A 24,396-nucleotide genomic window follows, 5' to 3' on the forward strand; every position below is an offset into this window, starting at 1 on the left:
ATCCAAAAATCTGACAAAAACCTTACACAATGGTCAGTTTACACCATTTTAAGGACAAGCATGTGGCGAAACAATTTTAAACATTTTTATAAAATAAAAGAAAAAAGTTGTTTTAATTGCTAATGATCAAGTTTTTACCAAGAATTTACATATGCATCATCAAACAGTAGCTTGAAACTGAAGCTTGACCCTTGAGAAATAAAGCTTTTAAAGTAAATGTCTAAATTCTCTTTATTATGTTACATTTCATTTACTTTAGGTTTTCTAGTGCAATTTAAATAAGAAATAAATAGAGAGTATGGTAATCAGGTATAAAGGCTGTGAAAATATTCCCTGCATTTTGCACAGGGAATATGTTCAAATTCCTAATCTGCAAAGAAGAAAAGTGCATTTTCTTTTTTGAAATGGCATTTGAAGATCTCTCCATCCGTGAACATTCTTGAGCATATGGATTTTATAATAACAGCAGTGTATATTAGTTTTTTTATTTATCATTAACTGATAACATGTACAGTAAAATATAATTTCCGTTTTCTTATCTAAGGGCAGAAAATCCCAACCTATTTCTGAATCTCACTTTGGAACAAGGACCGAATGACCTGACATGGCATTTTTGATTTCCAACGTTTTAAACGCATAACGTTTGTGTGCTGTGGCAGCATCTTGGCTTCTGGAATTTATGCTCGACATGAAACATAAATAATAAACAATTCAGTTCACGTTATATATATCTCATATACATATGAGATATATATATATAAAATATCTTACGCACACGTACACTCTTAGACTTTCTCGGTTTTCATGAAACTCACAATCTACCTCAGGCGCTCAAAGACACTCGGCCTGTCAGGTCTGAGGCGCCACAGAGAGGCTTCCTTGGGCACAGTTGCTTGCTGGACAAGACGCCAACTTGGCAAGGTTATGCTGCTGGCAAAGGCAGATTCGTCAGAATAAAGTCGCCACAGGCTCAACCAGGCAAAGCATGAATGGCCCTTTCAGCAGGAGCCTGAGAGGAGGGATGTTATTCAGCCCAGCAACCCTATTTACTTTTTTTCAGGATCCCCAAACTCGCGTTTTTTAAGGCTTTCCGCTTCAAGAGAGCCAGAATTGAAGCCTGGGTTGGCGGCAGTGCAGGTACCTGCTCACCTAAGCATCCCTCTCTTAATTTTCCTAACTCCTCCACCCACTTGCCCAAGTATAACTTTTGAATGGATTCAGCAGGAGTGAGGCAGGAAAGGTAGGAAGATGAGAAAAGGCGCGATATCAACATGCAGAGCTCACTGAGCCGCCTTGATGATAAAAGGCGGGCACAGGGACTACGTGGGTGGTGGCAGAAAGGGCGCGGGACACGCCTCGCAGAGGGAAGAGTGGGCGGGGCCACGTGCCGGTGTCAGAGTTCGCAACTCGAGCGCCCAGAGGGCTCGCGAAAAGTCCCAGCCTGCAAGCCAACCGCGCTCAGCTGGCGACTGGCCGGATCCCAGTGCGCTGCCCCTCGCCCAGCCTGCGAGCGCGTGGTACGAAGGCGCGTCTGCATCCATGCCCCAGCCAGGGGAGCTGGAGGCGCTCGCAGTCAGAGGCGAGTGATGCTAGGCTGAGCGCGTGGCGGCCCGTGTGGTGCCCCGCTGAGTCAAGTGCGGAAGGACAGCGGCGCGCTCCAGCTCTGCTCGCCGCGCGCAGGGCGGGGCGCGGCTGGGGGGCGGGGGGCCTGGCCGCCCGCTGGGAGCTGCGGACGAGCAGGCGCGCCGCGGACCCGAGGGAGGACACGGTTAAAGCATTGCTATCAACTGTGAACCCAGAGAGCCCTCCTTAGCCAACACGCTAACTCCGAAGCCTCCGTTACGCCCCCGAACCACCGAAGGCGGCGACACCTGATTCAGCGCACAAACACAGGTCTTTTCTGTCCCGGATACAATTACGCGGCAGACACACACTCAAACTCGCGCGGGGCAGCCAAGAGACGAGGTGAGCGGAGGGACCACGCCGTTCCAGGGGGCGGAAGGGGGGGCGGTCTAGGTGGAGGAGAGGGGCGTTGTTTGCTCCCTGAGGTGAGTGCCGGGCGAATGGCTGCTATCCAGGGGCGGCGGGGTGGGAATTAGAAAGCACAGACGGGGTTGGGCTGAGGAAGTTAGAAGTGGTTAGTGGGGGTTGGCGGGGTAGGGAGAAAGGCTAGAGGTTGAGGGGGTGTGAAGGAGATCTTTTTAGGCTGGCCCCTCATAGCGCCCGCAATCCTGTTTCTCCCATATGGCATCCGTTCGAGGGTTCTCTCGCGTTTGTGCGCTCAAGGCAGAGGGAGGGTATAACGGGGAGGCGATTCGGCCGAGGACCTTGTACTTGACCCCTGAAGGGATGGGCATCGCGGAGCCCAGAGGCCGGAGCCAGCTGCCAGGGCTGGGATGGAGGTGGGGGACCAGGAGGAGCTTCGGGACCTCTTCAACTCCCCTTTACTCCGTCTTCCCCCTAAGGAGGAACAAGAGCGGGATGTGTTGGGGGTGGGGAATGTCTTGGGGCTGTACAAGCTCGCAGAGACTTTTCGGGGCCCGCCGTTTCCGCGTGCCCGCGCGACCCTCGACAATGGACAGTGTACAGTGGTGGCAGGGTTTCACGGGTCACAGCGCCGATTTGGGAATGGTACGGGGTGCCCTTGCATTAGAGAAGCCTGTGCGGGCCCCCGGGATTAGAGAAGAGGTGAGCGCCTGCGGGCGGGGAGAGAAGGACGCGCTGCTGGCAAAAAGAAGGGCGCCTTCCATGGACTGGAGGAGCGGCGAGGGAGCCTGGGATGTGTGTTTTGGATTTGAAGGAGGCAAACCGCATCGGAGGGTGCAAGTAGATGCAGTGCGTCGGGGCAAAAGGACAATCCGAGGAGGTGGGCAGGGTACCCAATCTCTATATGCAAGCTCTGTGGTTTAATTGAGGGTTTATAAAATTGAGTACGGTAAACCTGCCATTGTGCAGCACTTCCTTAGGAAAGGAATAGCCTCTGTACCTGTACCGCGAGTTCCCATCACCTTTCAGCATCTAGGCGGGGAGAGGAGAGAAGGTAGAGAACTTCTGAGAGAGTTCTGAGAACTAAGGCGAATGGCCGGATTGCGCTAACTAGGCGTTCTCAGCAGAAAATGTCGCCAAGGGAAGGAGTGGGTGGCGGTATCAAACCAGGCGTGCTCTGGAGAATCACCTTTATTATGAGCCAGTGTTAGCAATGACGATAGAGTCTTTTATTTCTGGGGGTCCTATTGGTAAAAATTAGAAAAAAACCACACTACTCCAAATACTCCAAAAATCTTCAGTCCCCTCAGGCTGTCACCTTGTACTACCAGTTTTTCAGTATCAATGACGTGAATGTTAGGCAGTTTGGCTAGATGCCAAATTGTTATCATTTCTGATAATTTCATGTTCAAAAACGTCTATATTCACTCAGAATTGGCGTGCTTCTGACATATCCCCAGAAAAAAATGACCACCATTTGAAGGAAGGATAGAAAGTGCCCTTTTTTCTTTTTTAAAAACTTTTATTTTAGGTTTTGGGGTACATGTGAGGGGTTGTTACATAGGTAAACACATGTCACGGGGGTTTGTTTTACATATTATTTCATCACTCAGTTATTAAGCCCAGTACCCAATAGTTATCTTTAACCAGTATTTTAATAGTGTTCAGAGTAACTGTACTTTGTCCCCAGGAGATTTTAAAATTAGAGTCATGCATCTTAATATTATATGGTAAAGGAGACCAGAACTTTGTGTTACTTGAATTAAATCTTAGCCAGCTTAGTTTTCTCCTATAGAAACTATCTCTTGGTGGTTTGAGGTTTTGCTTTAGGAATGTGTCTGTGTTCAGCAACTATTCTAGATAATGCCAGAGAAAAACACTGTAGTATTGTATGATTTGCCTGCCACCTACAAGGTTAAGTTGACATCTAGTGTTGTGTGACTTAGTATTATACAAGTCGTTAAAAACTACAATAAAGCATAGTGCCCCGATATTTAGTAAAGGTTTGATACTCTATTAGGAGGTTGGGCATAACTGAGTGGAAACTATACTTCTTTTTCCAGGTAATGCTGCTATACAGATTCAGACTTTTTAAATCTAAGATTTCCAGAGGACTATGCTTGTTGTATTTAAGCTTGGTATGCATCTTAGAATAAATAAACCAATGCAGTAAATAAAGATGCTTATGACAATTTTTTTGAATAAAAACTACTTTTCGTTGAAAGATTTTGACAGTTTACATTTCCCAATAATTTAAATTAAAACATTTTATTGCACCTTACGAACAACTATCAGCTTCATTACCATGTAAATATTGCTAAAAATCCCACCTTCAATCCTCAAATCCTTTTTAAAATCATGCACCTGTTTATCAAATAATATCAATTTGTTGCTTTTTAATTCATACTAGGATTTTCCAACATACACCTGGGAATTTCTAAGATATCCTTGGAGAGTGAGAACTTTTGATTATTTATGCAAGATATAGTATCTCATTTATTTGGCATCATCTGCATTGGTACTTATTTACATAAGCACATTTTCTAGGTAGCTGACTCTTCACACCGTTTATTACTGAAACTTAAAAAAAAAAGAGCCATTATAACCCAGAAGCAATTTCTAAATCCTACTGTCTTCCTTGTTCCCTTGGAGAATATTGGATATAAGTTATTCTTTCTTGTTGGGTTGTCTTTATGAATTCATAAGGAATTGAATAGTGCTATTCGCTGAGGTGTATAGAGCTGTTTTTGTTTATAGTAAATGGTCTCAGCCTGCTGGGTTGAAATACTAGAATGGAGACAGAAGTACCATTCTTCTTTTTATGTTTTTTTTTTTTCTGGGTCCTCTTTCTGTTATCGGCTATCACTTTCTGCTGCTGTCAGACTGTGAGTGGGCCCTGCTGCTATATTATCTGTTGTCTTTTTTTCCATTAAATGATGTGGGCTATTGCCTGAGTGTAAATCCTGAGGACTTTGTGACAGACACTTTCTGTTTATGTGCTTTATTTGTGGTTTGGACTGTGAGCTGAAATGTTTAGGTTTCCAGAAGGGTGACCTCTATATAAAAGGTTTTAATGTACCTGTTATAGAAAAAATTTGTGTATGAGATCTTTAGGAGGGTGTCTTAATTTCAGACAGTTCAGTCTTGTGGAATATCTTGGTGTTTCTGAGAAACTGAAGCAGCCTTTAAAAAAAAGTTTACTTTTTTATGATAGGCCCAGATTGTCTTTGTTTAGGAATATGTATACTAGAATATTTTACATATTACTTTCTGCCATTGAAACTTGCTAACTATAATATAGTGTAGTTAATATTTTTCTACCCTGGAAGTCCAGAATAAGAAGTATGATTTGAGAATCCTGCTAACCATACTTGAGGCTACGTGAATTATTTAAATATTATTTTGCAAATCTACTTATGGAGGAGGTACATAATTAAATAAATATGATTAAAATAGTTTAATTTGGTCTTGAAAACAGTGGTAATCGTATCTCCTTAATCTGAAGCATTTCACAAACATTCATTCTTTTGTTCAACAAATATTTGTTAAAAGCATACTGTGTGCCAAGCACTGTGCTCTGGGGATGTTCATACAATTAAGGCCCTGGGAGGGCTCTAGGTTTAAAAGGGGGAGACAAGGAAACAGGCTATTTTCAGTATCTACAGCATAGTGCTGGCTGTTCTGTAAGTGCCGTGATAGAGATATACACACAGTACCCTGAGCAGAAATTTGGAAGTGGTCAATTCTGTGTGGGGACAGGAGATTCGAGGGTTTTTTAGAGGGTGACATAAAAGATGAATCACTGGAGGCAGGAGCAAGATCATGGAGGGCTGTTTGCCATCCTCAGGAGTATGGACTATTTTCAGTTTAAGGTTGTTTTAAACAGAGGAGCTATGTGATGAGAAAACAGCTCTTACAGCAATCTAGAAGGATGGATCTGAGGAATGTGAGATTTGGATGGTAGTTTAGAAGATGTTGGGGTAGCTTTGGTAAGAGAGGTTGAGGTCCTTGTACCAAAGTGTTGGCAGGGGGATGAAAAAAAGGGGTTTGGTTACAACGATATTCAGGTGGTAGAACCTCTAACATTAGGTGACCAATTTGGTTGGAGGATTGGGAGTGGGTGTTATAGGAGGATGGGATAGGAACTTAAAAGGAGATCCAGATTTGAGAGCAAGAGTGACAGAGTTCAGTTTTAGACATGTAGAACATGAAGTGCTTATAGAAAATCGAACTGGAGATGTGTGTCCAGTGAATCATTGTATGTGAGTTCTGAGCACAGAGGTCCTGGGCTAGATAGGCAGGTAGATAAATGGTAGGTAGATAAATGGATAGACACACAGAAACATTTAGGAATTTTCAGTGTATAGGTAATTATAAACCGTGAAAGTTGATAGGTTTTCCAGGGCAAGTACCAAAAGCTAATAGGGAAACAGAGGCCTGGGGAGATCCTAAAATTTAAGAGTTGGGTAGAGAAATAGGAAGCAATAAAGAAAAATGAGAAGGTACAGAACAAGAGAGGCAAGAGGAGAATTAGGAGGGTGTAACTTTTAAAAGCAGCTGAAAAATGAGAAAATGTCAGAAAGTGAGAAAGTCAGGTACTGAAATGAGGGGGTATTAGACAGTCTCGGTTCCCACCCCCTCTCGAGCCCCAAATAGCTCTGTGACCTTGAGCTCACAATTTAGTTTCATTTCCTCATTTACCAAATGGGGGGAGAAGCACCTACTTTATAGGGCTACTGTGAGGATCAGATGAGATAAAATCTATCAAGCACAATGCCTGGGAGGTTACTCATTTGTGTTTAACAAATGCTACCTGTTTTATGGAAACCAGGACTTGAATTTGTGATTAGAAGGTCCGTAGTCATTTTTGCTTTCACAAGTACTCGCTCTCAGAATTCACAGAGAAATTGAAAATATATTTTTAAGATGAAAATTTGATCATACTTTTAACTTTTTTGGTTAGAAGCCAGTAGAATAGCAGCCATTGAAAGTTTTGAAGGGAGCAGAGGGAGCCAACTGAACAAAAGTCCTTGAAGAGAGAGTGGAAGCTACCCCAAGAGCGTTGCAGAGATGTTGGGTTTCTCAGGACAATCCATGCTTCCACCAGTCAGGAGGGTCTGGTGGCATATGCATTGTGTTTAAAAAGCACCTGGTAATTAATCCTACAGGTTTCTAATGTCTTGTTTAAAGTACTCTTAGTATTTTAAGTGTGTTCTAGTTCCTTAGATAATCTATAAGGACATTGATTATACATTTTAGTATTAGCTGAAAACAAACTCAGAAAACAATACAGATGATTCAAAATTTAACAAAATGTAGTTTAATATTTGATGATTCCGAAGGCACCTCTATACCTCATAGGGTCTTAAAAATCAACATGTGAAAAATAATTATTAGCCTGTGTAATAGGGGAAGGACTGATTTGTAGAGGTTTGTTTCCTTTTTTTTTTTTCTCCAATTAAGACTACTATGGTAATATTTAAATATACCTACTTTTTTCCTAGGATTTTCTGTTTGGATGAAGTGATGCTTTATATTAGAGATGAATAAACATTTTAAATTAGATTTCTATTTTAACATGTATATAAGTTTTTTACTCTGTAATTACTGCATAATTTGAGAAAATGTTTACATCTATGCAGTGGTTTGGGAATCAACCAACAATTGCACGTAGTACATATTGTTTACTAATTGGTTATAAGGCATATAATAAATATTTATTGTCCCCATACATGTTTGTTGAATAAAACAAAATTAGATATTCCATATTTTTAAGATGAAATGAATTTTATATCTGTAGTTTTAATATTTGATCATATTCTTTACCTGAAAATCGCTAGCCATACTTTTCGTTATCAGCACCTCTCTATTTTGCAGTTGTGTTTCAGTGCTTTTTTTTTTCCCACTGTGCTTAGTCCTTCATGATTTATGGTCCTGTTATTTGTAAAGCATAGTAATCTAAGCAGGTGATTTTCAGTTTAGGATTTCTTCTAGTCCCATGTTGTATATTCACCAACTCAGTTTTAGACTATATATTGTCATGCTCAGCACTCCCTTACAGAGATAACAGATGCCAAGTTGAAATAGACTTATACAGAATGCCCCACTTAGGTAAGTGTTTAGGAGTGCATAGCCAAAATAAAAATGGTACCTTTGGTTTATGAATGGCAGGGCATCTAGGACAGTATAGGTCAGTTCATATTCTCTGGATGGACATTTATGTAAATATTAAAACATTTAGATTAGATGGAAAGATGTATAGTAGGAACATTTTGAGGTACTGTTTCCTTGTAGCGTTGTACTATTTATCTGAATTGTTAATTTGGAATAATCACTATATTGATTTTATTTTGAAGGTATAATCTATTTCCATTGACTTGATTTAAATAACAGAAATGCATCTGCAAGGAGTCCAGTTCATTAAAGAAATTTACATTCATATCTGATTTGGTAAATATTTGCTTGATTTGGGAATATTATATAACAAAATATTTGTGAAATCATTTTGTACTTTTTAATTGTTTTGAAGAAATTTAATACTCAGAATATTTCAAGACACCAAATCATGACTTTTTAGTTATTACGTTAAGCTATAACTTGCTTTAATAAGTAAAAACTATGGGGCTAATTTTCTTCCAAGTGAAACATTAAGTTTAAATAATGTGCACATGAATTTACAAAATAGAATCAAGTGTGCAAATATGCTATATGTTCTGTAATAGGTTCCTGAAAAGCTGTATATAAACTCGGCTTTTATAAGTTGAGTCATAGTTATAGAATTTAAGAAAATAGGGAAAACATTTAACACTTCTTAAATATTAAGTGATGGGCATACAGATGTTTGTTATGTTAATCTTTATATTTTTATGTATGTTAGAAACAGTTTACAGAAAAAAAATTGTGGTTAGTGACATTAAAGCACATTATATATTAAATATACTCAGGGACTTCGAAATTTAAAGCAATATCAACATACAATTTACCATAGAAAAAATCCTATTCTGATTTTATTAATACCTGTTTTGCAAATTCAAAATTTTTAATGGGTTTAATTAAGCAGACACACACACAACAAGAACAACCACAAACTTGGACACACTTCTGTAACACATCTTGAATATAGTCTCATCTGTTGGAATTTTTTAAACTTCTACACTTAAGTCTTAATCTGATACTCCCTCATCCTCATAATATTCATTACTAGAGGAGAGGCATCAACAGGAAGAATTCAATTTTACTTAAATAAAAATTTTTTACTAGCAACGGAATGAGTGATTCAGTGGTGGTGTCTTCCTGCTTTGAGAGAGCTGCTCTAAGACTAGGCAGTTAGTGCTCCGCAGCAGGCGCTTCCACTGGGTTCTCTTTATGAAGAAGGCTCTTGTGTTTTACATAGATTTTGCATTTGTGCTGCTGTCCCTATTGAGTTGTTCTCACCAAGCCAATCTGGGGAGCAGCTCTTAGGGGAAAACTAGTCAAACAGGTTTGCATGTCTATTCAAAAGGAGGGAAGAACGGTGAAATGTATGGATAAAGGCCAAGAGTAAAACTGTTTTAAGGAATATTCATGCTAATCACTGACTCTTGATTTTGAAAATACTTTGTAGACATTTGTGAGAATGTATCTTAATGGAGATAAAGTGAGAGAGAAACTGGAAGGGGAAGTAAGAAGCAGGGGATAAGGACAAGGTGGGGAGAAGGAAGGGAAAAACAATGGAGGGAAAAAAAAGCTCAAGAAGAAAAGAATAGTGTTTCAGTGTCATATCTGGGCTTTATGTAAACTGGGTGTGTTATAGCAGGAAACCATGGCATTGATCTGAGAATGAATTTAATTAAAACAAAATGAATTTAACAAAAACCCCCACATGCCTGTGATCCTCAATGTCCAAAATAGGGAACGTCTTGCCAGGTCAGGGCTGAAGTTTACTAGGAATATTGGTGGGAAAATGTTACAGTTAACCATCTCTGACACTAATCTTATATTAGAGATGCTACTTGGTTTCCCCTAGTAAAGTGTTAGAGTCATACAGCTTTATTGTAGTTTGCAAATCTATTACACATATATTTCTACTGTTTAGTCCTCATTCTGCCCCTGAAGCATAGCCCTATAGGTAGTAGCATTTTACAGCTCATAACTTGATAGAGTCCCAAGTAACCTTTTGAAGTCAAAATGACAATCCAGTCCGAGGAATTTGATGTTAAAACTAAAGCTTCTTTCCTAGAACAAGTTTTTGAACTATAGCTCACCACCTGCCTCATGTTCTGGGAATGCTGAACCTTGATCCCACTGAAATTACCTTTAAGTAGTCTCTCTGTAGTCCTCAGTAATCTCCTCCTTTGCTCCATGCTTCTTCCCTGCTCCTTGAGAGTTCCTTCCCCTTTCTCATCTGTAATGGTAACTCCCCATCTGATCTTTGGTTGTGCGTCTTCTTCCTTCCTGGCATTTTTATTAACATCTTTTGTCCCAGCACCTCTCCTCTATTCTCACTCCTTTGGTGTAGTTATTCATGCTCATAGACTGGATTTTTATTTATATATAGATGATTCAAAAATTTGTATTTCTAATTGTGATTTCTTCTATACTCTCAAGAGCTTAGATTTCCCAGCTCAACTTCCTAACTCAGATCTGACATCCCCATTTGCCTCAGTCTTCAAAGACAGATTGTGGTGTTGTGGAATTCACTCTTTTTTACCCTTTAATCTATTCCTAATTTGGTCACTATGTCCTTCATGAAGACCTTCTTCCCTTGCCTGAGTCTTTCCATTCACCTCCTGATGTCTTGGTGTAGTCCCACATCACTTCTTCACCAATGGTACTAAATGACTCATTTTCACCATTACCTGGGCCTTCCATCACCTCCTACTGCCCATAGCCATCAGTCACTTGTCCTTACTCACCCACTTGCCTTCTTTGAGTGTGATTTGACTATGCGTTTATTTTCACATGGGGATCCAAAATTTTTAGCGTGGCTGTCAAGGCTGTCTGTTGTCTAGCTGCTTTCTGATAAGACTTATTTATTTTCTCATACTGCTCAATAGGATTCTATTCTGTTTACCCACTGGGGCATTCATTTCAGGATATCCCCCCGCTTGAGATGTCCTGCCTTTTTTTTCTTCTGCACTTCCAAATTCTCACCCAAGGTTTTGACACTCAAGTCCCACCTCAGACTGTGGCTTCCCAGTCTCTATCACTTTTCTGTGACTTTGATTTGTACATATATTGATGTTAGCAATTAGGTTTCATTCTCCCTCTAAGGAGAGTATGAACTCTTAGATGGTGGAGTCTCTTGTCTCCTCATACACCTTGGACAAACACTATTGATCAGAGAGAAGATATTCAAACATGATTGAATGGTATCTTTAGTTTGTCATGAGGCAATAAGGGTAAGTTTCCTAATTTTCTGTACGTATTTTGATTTTTTCCTGTTGTTTTTTCCAGAACTGCATCATTCAAACTTGAAACATTCCCCTATTTTTTTTTTTTAACAAGGTGTTCTATATAGGAACAACATATCTTATAGGGATTGCTACGTTATTTAGTCACAATGGAAAAAAAAGTTTGATATATAGAAAGATTATATAATAGTTCCATGGAACTCTACTATAAAATTATAATGGTTTAGTAGGTTTTCTTTTTTAGATTTACCTGGGGCTTCTAATAGATGGATGTCATTCACAACTAATTCTAGGTAATGTTAATAAAAGAAAATAGTCACGGTGATAATTAACTGTATTTAGTTTTTATTCTGTGTTTACATTTCAATAGAAGTATGCCTAATATCATGAAACCATAGTTGGAGAAAATAATGATTATATGCATGAGGAAGATAACTTAGGAAGCATTCTAATTGTCCAACTCCCCACTTCCCCATAGACCTTTTATAGCAATTAAATCAAAGCACCAGCCCAGGAATAATTCTTTTTTCCATTCTTTGTGCCTATTTCCTCCTTTGATAATTGCTGAATTCTTCTGGTCAGAATATCTCCCTTTCCATCTCCCTCTGAGCAGAGCAATAGGAATAGGAATATATTTTAAGCCAGGTGAAGTGGTGCAGGTCTGAGGTCCATCTACTGTGGTGGCTGAGATGGGAGGATTGCTTGAGGTCAGGAGTTGAGGCTCAGGCTGTAGTGTGCTGTGGAGATCATGCCTGTGAATAGCCACTGCACTCCAGCCTGGGCAACATAGTGAGACCTTGTCTCTTAAAAAAAGAATATATTTTAAGAAAATTCCTCAGCTAAAGTGAAGAGCAAAAAAAAAAAAAAAAAAAAAAAGAGATAAGCTAGGTAAGATTATTAATCAGAAGTAATGCTTGTCTGTTTAATTTGCCAGTTTTAAATAACTCTTGAAGGCATTTGAGAAGTCATTATATTCCTTTAATCAGTTAGACTTTATCTGAATATATGCTTTGGAATATACTTTTTCTTCAAGCTTCTAAACTATGTGCAATATACAGAAACAAGGTCCTCTGGTTGTCCTGCTTTCTGCTTGCTTTTTTTTCTCTCCCTTCTGCTTTTCTGGAGACAATTTTTCTGCCTCTTGTAGGGAATTCAGAGGAGGGATCCTAGTCATTGGCTTTACAAATTTGTGTGGGGGAGGGATTGGATAGAGTGGAGATGGGATAGGCATCTGCCCATCGGTAGGATTTGATTGTTTGTCCAGCCTCTATATGGGCTCTAAATGCTTTATACTTTCTGACCATTATTTTTGCCAGCAAAAATGATGTAGCTTATTTTAATACCACTTAAATGCAGTCCTGTCCTTATTCTACCCCTACTACATCCAAAGGGAGACTGAAGGGGAGACATTTTGAACCAGACATGTTGATTTCCTGGTAGCCTGTACAGTGAGTATTTGTAACATTTAGAATTAATTCAGTCATTCATTTAATAAGTAACCTAATATATGCTAGAAATCTTCTTAGAGCCAAAATGTATTGTAATTTTTTCATAGTGTAAGTATCTAAGGCTTTACAGTATAAAAATTTAATAAAGTCATGACCAAGGCTTTACGAAGACTGCTATTTTGATTCATGTATCACAGAATTCAATAAAAAGTCAAACTATTATCTGACATATGACAGTGACAACTTTGGAGGGTGTTTATATGGTACAGATAGAAGATGCTGGATTAGGACCTAGGAAACCTGAATGCTAGTTCCGACTCTGCCAGCGAATAACTGAACTAGCTGTGTAATGCAAAGACAACCACCCCACAGAGATTTTGCCCCTTTCTCTACAAATGAGGGGTTTGAAATCACCTATCTTTAGTTTTTAAATTGTGACTCATTTATTTAATGAAAATATATGGTTTTTAAAATTTTGTTATCATTTTGGCACAAATATATTGTGTCAATGTTTAAATATATTTATCTTATTTTCACAAGACAATGGCAATGATATACAAAAGACTTTCTCTGGACTTGCCTCATTGTGAATATCGGTTATAATCATAGATACTCAGAAGACACAAAATTGTACATTCTTACCTGTTAGTAAAGGAACATCAAAGAAATTCATTCTGTTTTTCTGCAGAAACTATAAAAATTTTTCCACTTCTGGGGATTAAGATAACTGCTCTTTTTATCTAATACTCAACCTATCTAATACAACCTTGTCCTAGTGATGATGGTAGAATTTTATAAAATAGAGAAGTTTGTTATTTGTTCACCTGTGAAGACCTTCAAGGAATTGAATAGGAAAATACCTAGAGTTTTGTTTCTTGTTCTGATTTGCTTGTTTATATTTGGTCAGTTTTGTCCTGAAAATATGTTTGAGACATTACATGAAAATTCATTTTGCGACTCTTAATATAAATGTTAAAAATACATTTAAACTAGTGATAGTAAAGAAAGAATATCTTAATTAGTGGGGGAAATAATACCATGATCTTTTGTGATTCTACAACATTACTGTAGCCTTAAGAATCTCTAGTAATGTTGTATTGAAAAGCTGTTTCTCCTACATGTGAATGTGTTTCATTTCAGGAGAAGATGAAAATTTGAACTGGATATTCTCCAGATTCACTTGCTGTATTCTACTAATTAAAATCCCAATAAAAGAGAATTATGAAGAGTCCTAACAAAACATTTTAAAATGTCAATCATTGTTTTTGTATTTTTTTAAAATAAAATGTATACATGTTAGACTGTAAAGCCTCAGATAATCTCAGTTGTATGATTTATGAAACTTTTCCCACTTGTGTAAAGATGGGATCAGAATCAAAACAATTAATTTCCATATTGTTTGCTGAATGTTTATCACATGGTGCAGATGCGTGGAGATAACTGTACCAGGCTAGCCTTGGGGAATTGCAGAAATAGAAACCCACATCTTATTCTGTAGGATAACATAGTCATATATATCCATATATACATACACACACACACATAGATATTAAATATATATAATATCTATATTATATATTAGTTATCTATATATAATAAGATAGCTGTATATATCCATATATATATACACACATAGATATTAGAAGACACAAAACTGTACGTTCTTACCTGTATAATCATAGGTACTTGGAAGACATATATTATAGATACTTGGAAGTCATAGATTCTTACCTGTATAATCATAGATACTTGGAAGACACATGTTTACATATATATAAAATGTATACATATATATTTTTAAAATGAGGTATGTGATCAAGACGAAAGTTTTAATACCACTGTTTTCTTTATTAAAAAGGAAAATGGCATTTTTTAAAAATTACAAACTTCTATCCTTATTGTCTAAATTTGGTTTCTGGAACAGAAGCATCAGTGTTACCTGGTAACTTGTTAGAAATGGAAATTCTTGGGCTCATCCCAGATCTGTAAAATCAGAAACCATGAGGGCAGGCCCCACAGTGTGTGTTTTAACAAGACCTCCAGGTGATTGTGATGCCTGCTGAAGTTTGAGACCCACTTATCTATGATACCAAATATCTCGTCAATTCACTTTTTTCGCATAATGAAAAAATTCTGATCATCTTAAGGTCAAAAGAAAAATTCAGTTTAGATTTTAAAATGCTTTCCAGGTTAGTTTTATAACCTAAACTCGTATCTTATTTTAGTTACTAATTGGTTATTGAGGCATCAACAAATATTCTTAGTTCAGATAAACCCACACATTTCTCAGTTTATTTAAAAAAACAGGGTTGAATTAGTTGTTTATTTTGGTATACTTTGCTATGACATTGTATAAGTGTAGCCTAGATTTTCTTAATTTTTAATCACAGGGAATAAAGGGGAGGAGGGTTTAAAAAAGCCAAAAACCCTTAGTCCTAGGCCTCATCCTCAGAAATTCTGATTTGATTGAACTGTGTTGTAGATGGCAGGTTTTCAGGCATCTCTATTTTTCCAAAGCTTCCCAGGTGATTATTATGTGCAGTTGGACTATAGCCATATGTTCAAAGATTGGCCCATCTACCACATATAGGTCCATTAAAAAAATTGCACATTAGATCTATTAGGTTCTTTTATTATTTTAAGCAAATTGTCCTTTCATTTATGTTTAATTTAAAAATATTTTCTTTTCCAATAGGTTATTGGTATTGTTGATTTGCTTAACCATGTTATTGATCATTTTATTACTCTTTATTCAGCCTCCTGGTTTTGCTGTAAATCCTTGCTTATTCACAATGCACTCCAAGCACCAGTAGTCCCGTATTACTAGAGAGCTTGTTTCATAAATAAGTATGATGGGGCCCTACCCTACGTCTACTGAACCACAATTTAGTGTGTCTTCACATTAATGATCCTCTATAACTTAAAATTTAAAATCAAGGTAAATTCTTTTTCTTTTCATTTTGTTTCTTAGAATTCATTGGTTTGATCTTAACTACTTTTTATGAACCAAAGATATCAATCTCATTAAACCTATTCTTAAACCCTTTTTTTCCCAGTAAGTTTTAGAATAGTAAGGAATATTTTAAATTATCAAATTTCGTAGCCCCACCTGACAGGTGAAGAAAATTAGGGACATAAATTAAATGACTTGGCCTAATCAAAGGCTACTGATTTGGGGATCCATAGATGCATGCTGCAATCATTTTATTTTTCTTTTCATTATATGTCACTTAAAATGATATCTTTATAATTTAAACTACTTGAACTGTGAGCTAACTGAAAAGATAGTCTTAGGTTACCAAGTACCATACATGTCCAAAAAACCTCAACATTTTATATATACATTAACAATTATTTTAATTATCTGTCTAAATTGATATTGATAATACTTTTCTAACATACTACTTCAAATTAGTTTAGAATTTAATTAATTAATAATGGGGAAGTTGACTATTAAAATGAAAATGAAAGGAACTACTATGTCTGTTTACTACTTACTAAGTACTAAAAATAGTCGTGTGCTTCTGAGAGACTGCTGGTACTTTGTATACAGAAATTTAAACAGAAAGTTGTTTGGAATTGTTTATTCTGAGCTCCTGGGAATCTGGGGCTACGTGCATTATATTTTTCTAAATTCCCAAGATAATTGAGCTTTAATTCAGGTCTCGATAGTTGGATCCATATTACCTTCATTGTATTACCTGTATTTCTCTTATTGCACATAAGTAACGAGTGCTAGATCCCTATCTATCAGTTCGGTGGGAGAATTGCATAAATATCCCCAGCTGCTTACTAAATATGCAGATTCTTGGGTTTCTCCCTAGACTCCATAACAGCTTATTTGCTGAGGTGACTTTGGAACCTGTATTTTCAGTAAGTACTTGAGGTGATTCTTTTGGACGCCAGAATTTGAAAACAACTTCATTAGGTGATTATATCTTTGTGTTTTAAATAGTTAAATTTAATCACCACCATCAATTGGATACATACTGTGTACAAGGTACTGAGTGCAGTCTGTTGATATTAGTATTATCTTATTTTTATTTTCTCACTATATTTTTGTTTTTATCTTACCTTCCTGCTTAATGTTTGCAGAGAAACTCCCCAGGTGGGCCTAAGCGAGCTATCACTGATAAGCGAATAGGGTTGAGTTTCTTATTACAGCTTCACCACCTGTACTGTAGATGTCTGAAAAGAGATAACTGCAGATACTTGTGTTGAAGAAGTGGTAAGTGCAACTAGCTTGGAATGGTATAACAGCAACAACAACTTTCTTTATAACCTCTCCTTCAAGAAGAGGTTCTTTTGTATTTCTCTTGGCACTTATGAATGTTCCAGGTGCAAAATTGAATTTTTTGAGTGGTATTCCTAATGGTCTCTTCCTTTCATATTTCATGTGTGTAAAGAAAGGTCTGCCTCTGTAATACTCGTAGAGATTTCTATTAATCTTATTTTTCATAAGATGACATACTAGTTTAAGGAATGGAATAGTAACACAATATTTTTCTTTATGCTCTTTTAAATGAGTTTATCAGGCAAAGCAGTATTTTAAAAGCAAAAGTGATTGTGTTAGAAATTTTGACCAAAAACTTCTGACAGGGAACTTTGGATTAATTTATTTCATTAAGTTTGTGAAATGGAACCAAATTCCTTCTTCCTTTGCATTCAGCATTTTTCAGTTTTATTTCTGCAGTTAAGCTGTGGGCTTCTATACAAATAAATATAATTTTTCTGACGGAATGAAAAACATTAATTTAGTAATGTGGAGGATTTTGAAAATCTGGAGTTACCTGTATTTATTAACTGCTGACAGCCAAACTGAGTTCTCTCTGTGTAAGGTTTTCACTCAGATTGTACTCTTAAAGGTGCCAGACTTTTTTATTTTTTTTTGGGCAGGTGGCAGTTTTAACCAACAACAGGTGGCCTCAATTTTCTGAATTATTTCTTCTCCTACCTGAAATCAGTATGTTCCCATTCTAGTGATTTTAGGGGATTCTTTGCTTTTAGTAGTTTACTTGCTAATAGCCACCGTAAATAACAAGATTACCAAGAATTGCCTACAGATGAAAGATACATGTTTAAAACGAGGGCTATTTAACAACCAAGTAGATATAAAGCTTAGTTTTTCCCAGTTTGTCCACAGTTAACAATTTTTTTTAAGCTTTCTTTTCTTTCTCTCTTCACATGGTGGGATACGAGTACATTAATTTACTAGATACTAGATCTTTGTCAAGTTTTTATCTTCTCAGTCTTATTATCTGTAAAGTGGGAGCCACTTTCTTGCCTTCATGTGATCTCAATATGAAATGAGATAATGTTTAGAAAGCTGGTAATGCAGGGGAAGGCAGGTAGTAATTAAAAACAGCTGCTGTTTATTGATACTTGTATGTTAAGTCAAAGCTATAGGGTGACCAGCTCGTCCCCGTGTGCCCAAGATTTTCCTAGTTTTAGAACTGAAAGTCCCACATCCTAGGAAACTTCCCCCACTCAGTTCTAGGCAAACCAGGATCCTGAGTCCCCCTAGGGCTTCAGTGACTTAGAAAAGGTAGCTTAGTTGCTTCACACACAATAATTTGGGCATAAGCAGGCAGGGCTGGTGTTATGGTTTCACAGTCTCAGGACCCAACTGTCTTTGTTGTTACACCTTTTCTGGTTTATAATTCTGTTTCTATGGTCTAGGATGTTAATCATTACCATGTCTCATTCCAGCTGGCAGGAAGGTGAAAAGTGAAACTCCAAGGGCATACATTAGAAATTGCACATAGCAATTCTGCTTCCGTTTCACTCTCATTAAGTAGAACTTATTTATGTGACTAAAACCAGCTATTAGAGAGGTAGAGAAAAATTGTCTTTCGTCTTTTTAGCTATATGCCAAACTGAAGTAGTGGGGGATACCATTACTGGAAGAAAGAACAAAGGCTACAGCTGTCTGTCATGTGCCTATGCCTGGCATCTAAGTTCTAGTTTCCTTTCATAATTCTTGTTATTACTGGAGGTAATGGCAATTATCTTGGTCATTTATAACACTACTGTGAATGTGTAAAATGAAAGACCCCAGATTCAAGGAAAAGCTGTAATGAAATCAGTACTTTTACTTGCTACTTTCTTCTTCCACCTGTAGTACACATTAGCCCAGAAATTTTCTCTGTAGTTGAGTTGTGTAAATAACTTCAGTGCCTCAGGCAAAAGCTTTTGATTCAGAATTTTGTTCAGAAGTAAGACAATTCATATAATTAGAAGGTTCATTTATTTAAAATTAAAGAAAAAAGTGGGGCTGGTAGTGTAGATGCATGTGATTTATCTATATGTCCTGGTTCAAAATAATAATTGCAGTCATTTACTCAGTAAATAAATGTTGAGTGCTTACTACATAGTTAGGCAATGAGAATAAAGCAATTACCAAGTTTAAAATCCCTACCTTTATGGAGCTTAAGTCATACTAGGGAAAGGCAGAAAAATAGATTTTTAAAAATAAAATTTATATTTATTTAAAAGCACCAGTAATGATAATCAATATTTATTTTGCTGAATTTATATTTATTTATTTTTTATTTTGCTGGATGGCATTTTCCAAGGCTTACATGTAGGGGGTGCTTTGAAGAGAGATGAAGTTTCTCTTACAATATTCTACATAGTACAAAGTTTGACCTCTGGTGGCAATTGATTGGTGTATTTGCTCACATTATTGCAGTCCACATAATAGTAAATGCCAGGGAAACTTAAAAGTACTGAGAACCTCAGCTGTTCAGATTACATAATCTGCTTTAGACTAAATCATCCCCTTCATTTTTCTAAATATGATTCACCATATACAGACATGATTTTATATTTTCCATAAGCCCTTATTTTGTTTTTCCTTTAATGCAAAGATACTTTGATTAATTCTTGTTTAAAATAACGAATTCCTGAGCATCTGGGATGATAGACTCTCAAAAATCAACTTATTTCATGTAGTTTATGTGCTTGTCATTTTTTTCTTACATGGTTCAATGGTTCATCCACATGAATGCTTTCCAGTTCAGAGTTACTAAAAATGAGCAGCTCTTAAATTGGAGAAATGAGAGGAATGATTCTTTCAAGTGGTAGTAAAAGGTGATTCCCCACTTTTTTTTTAAATAACAAGGGTGGAGGATGGGAGGAGGGAGAGGGTCAGGAAAAATAATTGAGTACTGAGCTTGATACCTGGGTGATGAAATAATCTGTACAACAAACCCCTGTGACACAAGTTTACCTATGTAACAAACCTGCACTTATACCCCTGAACTTAAGAGTTAAAAATAAAAATACAAAATAAAGAGAGTTAGCATATTTCAAAAAAAAAAAGTAATGTAACCGGGAGTCACATATGGTATTTTTTTTTTAATAAGCGTTCATCATTTTTTTTTATTATACTTTAAGTTTTAGGGTACATGTGCACAACATGCAGGTTTGTTACATATGTATACATGTGCCATGTTGGTGTGCTGCACCCATTAACTCATCATTTAACATTAGGTATATCTCCTAATGCTATCCCTCCCCCTTCCCCCAACCCCAACCCCACAACAGGCCCCGGTGTGTGATGTTCCCCTTCCTGTGTCCATGTGTTCTCATTGTTCAGTTCCCACCTATGAGTGAGAACATGCGGTGCTTGGTTTTTTGTCCTTGCGATAGTTTGCTGAGAATGATGGTTTCCAGCTTCATCCATATCCCTACAAAGGACAGGAACTCATCATTTTTTATGGCTGCATAGTATTCCATGGTGTATGTGTGCCACATTTTCTTAATCCAGTCTATCATTGTTGGACATTTGGGTTTGTCCCAAGTCTTTGCTATTGTGAATAGTGCTGCAATAAATATACATGTGCACGTGTCTTTATAGCAGCATGTTTTATAATCCTTTGGGTATATACCCAGTAATGGGATGACTGGGTCAAATGGTATTTCTAGTTCTAGATCCCTGAGGAATCGCCACACTGACTTCCACAATGGTTGAACTAGTTTACAGTCCCACCAACAGTGTAAAAGTGTTCCTATTTCTCCACATCCTCTCCAGCACCTGTTGTTTCCTGACTTTTTCATGATTGCCATTCTAACTGGTGTGAGATGGTATCTCATTGTGGTTTTGATTTGCATTTCTCTGATGGCCAGTGATGGTGAGCATTTTTTCATGTGTTTTTTGGCTGCATAAATGTCTTCTTTTGAGAAGTGTCTGTTCATGTCCTTTGCCCACTTTTTGATGGGGTTGTTTGTTTTTTTCTTGTAAATTTGTGGGAGTTCATTGTAGATTCTGGATATTAGCCCTTTGTCAGATGAGTAGGTTGTGAAAATTTTCTCCCATTCTGTAGGTTGCCTGTTCACTCTGATGGTAGTTTCTTTTGCTGTGCAGAAGCTCTTGAGTTTAATTAGATCCCATTTGTCAATTTTGGCTTTTGTTGCCATTGCTTTTGGTGTTTTAGACATGAAGTCCTTGCCCATGCCTATGTCCTGAATGGTAATGCCTAGGTTTTCTTCTAGGGTTTTTATGGTTTTAGGTCTAACATTTAAGTCTTTAATCCATCTTGAATTAATTTTTGTATAAGGTGTAAGGAAGGGATCCAGTTTCAGCTTTCTACATATGGCTAGCCAGCTTTCCCAGCACCATTTATTAAATAGGGAATCCTTTCCCCATTGCTTGTTTTTGTCAGGTTTGTCAAAGATCAGGTAGTTGTAGATATGCAGCATTATTTCTGAGGGCTCTGTTCTGTTCCATTGGTCTATATCTCTGTTTTGGTACCAGTACCATGCTGTTTTGGTTACTGTAGTCTTGTAGTATAGTTTGAATTCAGGTAGCGTGATGCCTCCAGCGTTGTTCTTTTGGCTTAGGATAGACTTGGCAATGTGGGCTCTTTTTTGGTTCCATATGAACTTTAAAGTAGTTTTTTCCAATTCTGTGAAGAAAGTCATTGGTAGCTTGATGGGGATGGCATTGAATCTATAAATTACCTTGGGCAGTATGGCCATTTTCACGATATTGATTCTTCCTACCCATGAGCATGGAATGTTCTTCCATTTGTTTGTATCCTCTTTTATTTCCTTGAGCAGTGGTTTGTAGTTCTCCTTGAAGAGGTCCTTCACGTCCCTTGTAAGTTGGGTTCCTAGGTATTTTATTCTCTTTGAAACAATTGTGAATGGGAGTCCACTCATGATTTGGCTCTCTGTTTGTCTGTTACTGGTGTATAAGAATGCTTGTGATTTTTGCACGTTGATTTTTTACCCTGAGACTTTGCTGAAGTTGCCTATCAGCTTAAGGAGATTTTGGGCTGAGATGATGGGGTTTTCTAGAAATACAATCATGTCATCTGCAAACAGGGACTATTTGACTTTCTCTTTTCCTAATTGAATACCCTTTATTTCCTTCTCCTGCCTAATTGCCCTGGCCAGAACTTCCAACACTATGTTGAATAGGAGTGGTGAGAGAAGGCATCCCTGTCTTGTGCCAGTTTTCAAAGGGAATGTTTCCAGTTTTTGCCCATTCAGTATGATACTGGCTGTGGGTTTGTCATAGATAGCTCCTATTATTTTGAGATATGTCCCATCAATACCTAATTTATTGAGAGTTTTTAGCATGAAGGTTTGTTGATTTTGTCAAAGGCCTTTTCTGCATCTATTGAGATAATCATGTGGTTTTTGTCGTTGGTTCTGTTTATATGCTGGATTACGTTTATTGATTTGCATATGTTGAACCAGCCTTGCATCCCAGGGATGAAGCCCACTCGATCATGGTGGATAAGCTTTTTGATGTGCTGCTGGATTCGGTTTGCCAGTATTTTATTGAGGATTTTTGCATCAATGTTCATCAAGGATATTGGTCTAAAATTCTCTTTTTTGGTTGTGTCTCTGCCTGGCTTTGGTATCAGGATGATGCTGGCCTCATAAAATGAGTTAGGGAGGATTCCCTCTTTTTCTATTGATTGGAATAGTTTCAGAAGGAATGGTTCCAGCTCCTCCTTGTACCTCTGGTAGAATTCGGCTGTGAATCGATCTGGTCCTGGACTTTTTTTGGTTGGTAAGCTATTAATTATTGCCTCAATTTCAGAGCCTGTTACTGGTCTATTCAGAGATTCAACTTCTTCCTGGTTTAGTCTTGGGAGGGTGTGTGTGTCCAGGAATTTATCCATTTCTTCTAGACTTTCTAGTTTATTTGCTTAGAGGTGTTTATAGTCTTCTCTGATGGTAGTTTGTATTTCTGTGGGATCGGTGGTGATATCCCCTTTATCATTTTTTATTGCATCTATTTGATTCTTCTCTCTTTTCTTCTTTATTAGTTTTGCTAGCAGTCTGTCAATTTTGTTGATCCTTTCAAAAAACCAGCTCCTGGATTCATTGATTTTTTTGAAAGGTTTTTTGTGTCTCTATTTCCTTCAGTTCTGGTCTGATCTTAGTTATTTCTTGCCTTCTGCTAGCTTTTGAATGTGTTTGCTCTTGCTTCTCTAGTTCTTTTAATTGTGACGTTAGGGTGTCAATTTTAGATCTTTCCTGCTTTCTCTTGTGGGCATTTAGTGCTATAAATTTCCCTCTACACACTGCTTTGAATGTGTCCCAGAGATTCTGATATGTTGTGTCTTTGTTCTCGTTGGTTTCAAAGAACATCTTTATTTCAGCCTTCACTTCGTTATATACCCAGTAGTCATTCAGGAGCAGGTTGTTCGTTTTCCATGTAGTTGAGCCGTTTTGAGTGAGTTTCTTAATCCTGAGTTCTAGTTTGATTGCACTGTGGTCTGAGAGACAGTTTGTTATAATTTCTGTGTTTTCACATTTGCTGAGGAGTGCTTTACTTCCAACTATGTGGTCAATTTTGGAATAGGTGTGGTGTGGTGCTGAAAAGAATGTATATTCTGTTGATTTGGGGTGGAGAGTTCTGTAGATGTCTATTAGGTCCGCTTGGTGCAGAGCTGAGTTCATTTCCTGGATATCCTTGTTAACTTTCTGTCTCGTTGATCTGTCGAATGTTGACAGTGGGGTGTTAAAGTCTCCCATTATTATTGTGTGGAAGTCTAAGTCTCTTTGTAGGTTGCTAAGGACTTGCTTTATGAATCTGGGTGCTCCTGTATTGGGTGCATAAGGATAGTTAGCTCTTCTTGTTGAATTGATCCCTTTACCATTATGTAATGGCCTTCTTTGTCTCTTTTGATCTTTGTTGGTTTAAAGTCTGTTTTATCAGAGACTAGGATTGCAACCCCTGCCTTTTTTTGTTTTCCATTTGCTTGGTAGATCTTCCTCCATCCTTTTATTTTGAGCCTATGTGTGTCTCTGCACGTGAGATGGGTTTCCTGAATACAGCACACTGATGGGTCTTGAGTCTTTATCCAGTTTGCCAGTCTGTGTCTTGTAATTGGAGCATTGAGCCCATTTACATTTAAGGTTAATATTGTTATGTGTGAATTTGATCCTGTCATTATGATGTTAGCTGGTTATTTTGCTCATTAGTTGATGCAGTTTCTTCCTAGCCTCGATGGTCTTTACAATTTGGCATGTTTTTGCAGTGGCTGGTACTGGTTGTTTCTTTCCATGTTTAGTGCTTCCTTCAGGAGCTCTTTTAGGGCAGGCCT

General features: G+C 37.6%; 1 protein-coding gene across 5 annotated transcripts in view; it reads left to right on the plus strand.

Moving 5' to 3' along the window:
• The first annotated feature begins 1,392 nt into the window (after positions 1 to 1,392).
• UGT8 (UDP glycosyltransferase 8) overlaps positions 1,393 to 24,396 on the plus strand; it is a 91,455-nt gene continuing 68,451 nt past the window's right edge. For 2 of the 5 annotated variants that reach the window (XM_054486355.2, XM_054486358.2), the window contains exon 1: positions 1,434 to 1,965. The gene's annotated coding sequence lies outside the window, so the exon portion shown is untranslated. Of the gene's footprint in view, positions 2,049 to 2,251; positions 2,403 to 24,396 lie in introns of those variants that run through there. The other 3 variants (XM_054486356.1, XM_054486359.1, XM_054486357.1) reach the window with 3 other exon arrangements.

This window comes from Pongo pygmaeus, chromosome 3, assembly GCF_028885625.2.
Source record: "Pongo pygmaeus isolate AG05252 chromosome 3, NHGRI_mPonPyg2-v2.0_pri, whole genome shotgun sequence".
In the NCBI taxonomy this organism is placed as follows: Eukaryota; Metazoa; Chordata; class Mammalia; order Primates; family Hominidae; genus Pongo; species Pongo pygmaeus.